At 32.5% G+C, this 4,794-nt stretch overlaps 1 long non-coding RNA gene across 1 annotated transcript; it reads right to left on the reverse strand.

The window, feature by feature from the left end:
- Positions 1-1,047: 1,047 nt before the first annotated feature.
- On the reverse strand, positions 1,048-2,598 carry LOC132042702 (uncharacterized). The gene is made up of 2 exons (XR_009411551.1): positions 1,812-2,598; positions 1,048-1,655 (listed from the first exon to the last, which is right to left on the reverse strand). It is a non-coding gene; the product is annotated as an uncharacterized LOC132042702 (long non-coding RNA).
- Between the last annotated feature and the right edge of the window lie 2,196 nt (positions 2,599-4,794).

Here is a 4,794-nt window from a genome sequence, read left to right on the forward strand (position 1 = left end):
GAAAACAACTAATTTAAACTGCATGCCATTTAAAACTCAATCAGCAAAGAAATGATAAAGCCAAGACCAAGATAAGGAAGAAGATTTTGAAATTGGAATGACCAAACAGAGATTAACTAGGTGATCTAAATGGTTCTATTATATCATTTGAACACATGAGAAATAACGGGCAATCATATCTAACGCAAAGTGATTATACCAAAATGATGAGCTTTCATAAAACAACTACAGCAAAATGAACTAAGCAACCCCTACTGCACATTCTTGTTTAAATTAACCCAAGCCTAGTTGCTATTATCCAAACAAGACTAGATATTCATTCTGAAAGCAAAAACTATTCCTGCTTATACATTACTCCAACAAAAAGGCATTTGTCAGTTAAACTTTCAACCTATTTGAGCCAAAAACAGAGCACATAAACTGTTACTTGAAGAATTAAGAATAAAGAGACAGAGGAGTGAAGCTTAAAGGTTATGCTTCTCTAAAATACTTCACTACATGGCATACTTCATTCTTAAAAGAAAGAGTAACGAGTCATTTGGGTCAAGAACAGAATGGACACACCTGAGACTTCATTTTACTATAATCTCATCAAAAGTTTGGTTTTTAACTCAATAATGTCTTAAGAAAGCAGAGTTTGAATATAAACTTTTAGAAAGGTAATGCTCTTATTTGGAAAGGAAATAGAGGGAAAAATATCAACTAATCTCCTAAAGCAGATGAATTGGCTAAGCATCTTAAACTACTTGAGCATCATGTTCAACTTTAACAAATTTGGAAAACAAACTGGACAAGCTTTAAGCATGACGAGAAAACCAACTATTTGTGCACTAAATCTAACTGAAGCAAGGAAAAACCTAAAACGCGCAAACATAGAAATTATTGTAGCATAATAACTCAAATTAACACATTGTCGTTGATAACTAACTAGACCTGTAACACTCTTTTAAACACAACTAAAACAGAAGGAAAGCAAATAAAAATGTAGAAAGGAAGAGACAGCCAAAATAAGTTGTAAGTTGAACTGTTTAGTGTTGCACTTTTATAAAAATGATCAGCCATTTCCAGCAAACAAAGGACAGCAAACAGTTAATTTAAACACATTAGTTTCTTAAGCAAAAACATTCCCAGAAACTCATAATAAGGGAAAAAGACTCTGGAAGATCACATTAAACCATAATCACACTTCCTTAAAACAGGACAATGAAGAAAAAACTGGGAAGGAAACATTGTTGAACTTAGCTAGCTGATTTAAATTAGTGACAAAAACCTCAACAGAAAGATCCTTCTAAACTTAGCAAATTGAAACTTAGTCACTAATTCGGAAAAAGAAACATTTGAACAACATCTAGACTCTCCTGGTTATTACTCAATCACGTTCAAAACAAGAGTTCCGAGCAGATCAATTTAACCAAACCAAACATTCTGAAAATAGAGGCAAACTTAAGAAAGATCGATGTGTAAGAACCAAGTAATTTCGCATATCATATCTTAAGTTAAACGCATACTAAAGGGCAAGATCGGCCTCTATCTTAACCAACAACAAATGTTTCCCAGAAAATAGAGTACGACTTCAAATGAAGAGTGGATCACCTCATTTTATCACAATATTAAAGAAAACAACTTAACCGAAAGCAAATTCATTCTCATATTACCTAAGTTATCAATTTCAAAAATTACCTAAGTTACTCGGACTTTTTGAAAGTGCTGCCGCACCCGTGTCGGATCCTCCAAAAATACACTACTTTTGAAGGACCAGACACGCACCCGACGACATTTTAGGAGAGTCCGAGTAACATAGCATATATTACCTTAAAGGAAAAACAGATAGGAAAGGAAAGATGACAACATTGTTCAAGATAGGAAGCAGACCAGTTTGAGAATTTGGCTAACTATACTAATAATAATTCTAAACTAAATGATCATGGAGATTGAGTTTCGAATGGAAGATTCAACCTATTTACATTAATATAAAATTACTGACTTGATAATGTTTAAAAATAGAAAGCCCATACATCAATTGTTAGCTTAACCTCTGCCTAACTTAATCCCCGCAACATGATATGTTTAATCATAAGGCCTAAATGAACTTTATACTATAGATTTAGAAAATCATATTAGCAGCAGCTATTATCAACCATTTCAGATCAAAATTTCAGGAAAAAGAAGCATACTCTCTTAAACTACTAAAGAACAACTAATGGCTAACCATTTAATGGAAGACAAGAGCAGATTCAAATGAAAAAAAAAACTATAATGTAAAACTAAACTCCTATGTACTCTGGAAAAAAAAACTAAGGCATATCATCTAGCAGCCTATACTTTGAGTTAATCCTCTTAAACTAACTCATTTTTTGAACAGACAGGGTACCAAACCTGTAAATGGTTCATACTTCGCAAGTTCGAAGAAAAGAGAAATAAGCTCAATAAAGGCGCGAAAGATATATGCATTCACATAAAATCGAAACAAAGCTACGACTAACTCATATTCCTATTGAAATTAGATAACTAAACCTTAACTAACATGCTGGAATCTACATAAAACAAACTAAAAAAAAATATTAAACACAAAGAACGGAACTGAAGTAAAAGGAGAAGGAGAATTACCCGTTACGGAGCAGCGACTAAAGCGACGAGCGTTTAGGATCGATTTGACCACACGAATACCGACAGAAAAAGCAAACAAAATTATTAAACTTTCTCCGACAATTCAAAAACTCAACTTAGAAGTTGTGTAATTGAAAAATTCAGAGATTGGGGTGTCAAACCGTGATCTGGAAATGAAGGATGGATAGAACCCCAAAAGGTTGGGTTTGGACAAAAATAACGATGTGGGACTTGGATATTTTCGGATTTGAAATGAAATTTATTCAAAAGGGATTTGAAATTTGAATTATGCAGTGGAAATTAAAGAAAAATCGAAAAGAAATATTGAAACCCGAAGTGAAAATGACCTCAGCTTGTGCGGACCGTTTAAGAGGGAGAAGGTGACGTAACGGTGATGACGCCACGGCGATGACGTCGCCAAAATTGGCGGAGATGAGCTGGAATTTGCTGGTGTTGGAGGCAGCGTTGATGAAGGTTAAAGGCTTTAGGGTTCGTTTGGATGTGCTGATTTCCATGGAAAGAAATGAAGACAAAGCGTTCTTGGGAAATTAAATGGAAATTGGGCCGGTTATGTGGCATTGGGCTGGAGAAAATTGAAGGAAAATTTACAGCCCATAACTACCCCTAAGACTTATTTATTAGTAATAGCTATCTTTTTTTTAATTATATTTGGTAGCTTAATTATTTATTAAATTACCATTTATAATTTATTTTCGTAACTGCAGTGTATTTTCCTAAAATATGGTACCTCTCTCCACTTACCCACAATCCTTTTTTTAAAAAAAAATATTTTTCTCTCACCTATCAAACCTATTTTCTCCCTCACCCCTCTTTCTCTCTCTATTCCATCACCTACGCTAGATCTCATTTTCTCTTACAAATCAGATGAATCCTACAGTAATAGCAGCAGCCATGGTCGATGAAAAAAAGAGCTCTAACAACGGACGGAGTGAAGCTTTGTGTTTTGGTTTATTGGAACCGTAGAAATGTATTTTTTGTTGCAATTAATTAAATAGTCAGAGTAAATATAGTGAATTAACTACTGGAATGTATAATTTTTGGATTGATTTAGTATTGGAATGAATTGGTTTTGAATAGAGTGGAACGGTTAAAGGAAACTAGAATTCAAGCGTAGTTGATATGATATACTAGTTTTGGATTGATGGGCACTTGGCGTTGGTGAAAGACTTTCAGGGGTTTGGTGATTGATACTTTTTGACTGAGCCTGAGCCTAACAGCTCGACGACTCACTTCTTTTCCATGAGAACACCATTGATGAGAATTGTGAAGCTTCATGCCCACCAAGTGTTTGATAAAATGTTTCAGTATATTTCAGTGTATTAACAAACAATATATCTAATTTTCAGTATATTTCAGTATGTTATTTCGGTGTATTTCAATATATTTATCTTTTTTTTGTGTAAATATAGTGAATGTTCCAAATATAGAGCCTATTTTTACTACACGCTGTTTTCACGACTTTTGTATTTTGCTGTATTTCAATGTCTTTTAGCATTTTATATTTCTAATTTATGAAACAGTTTATGATATATTTCATTGTATTCCATTGTATATACGCATACTACAACTTTATATTTCTTAAACAATCAACCATATTTCATTATATTTCGTGTATATTTTTACGTATTTGGAAATTTTTAGATCTTTAGTGGTTTTTGAATTCAAAAAGTTTTGATTGTGATAAAAGTTGAGAGAGATTCGTAGCTTTTTTATGGAAGAACAACGTTATGCATTTATTTATGAAAAGTTTTAAATTGAATCCCATAATTTAAAAAAAAAAAAATTGTTCCATAAATAGCGCCTGATTTTACTCTTCAGTGATTTGTGTGAATTATGGTTGATTAATTTGACTTACTATTTAAAAAAGGAAAAGAATATTATGTTCCAAAAATATAGCCAATTTTTTCTCTCAAAATTTTTTTAAAAAAATATGTTCCAAAAATAGAGCCTAAATTTACTCTAACGTGTTTTGTATTTCTCTGTATTTCGCTGTATTTCACTGTATTTCAAAAATGCGAGATACAACTGAAATATAGCCAAAAGCAACTATGAATTGTAAATATTTAACTTATAGCTATAACTAGTTAGAAGCTATTAAAAGGTATTTTACAAAATTGAAGGGAATTGGGCTCAAACCTTGGGATTTAGATAGTGGTTAGATTTTGA

This window comes from Lycium ferocissimum, unplaced genomic scaffold, assembly GCF_029784015.1.
Source record: "Lycium ferocissimum isolate CSIRO_LF1 unplaced genomic scaffold, AGI_CSIRO_Lferr_CH_V1 ctg17269, whole genome shotgun sequence".
NCBI lineage: Eukaryota > Viridiplantae > Streptophyta > Magnoliopsida > Solanales > Solanaceae > Lycium > Lycium ferocissimum.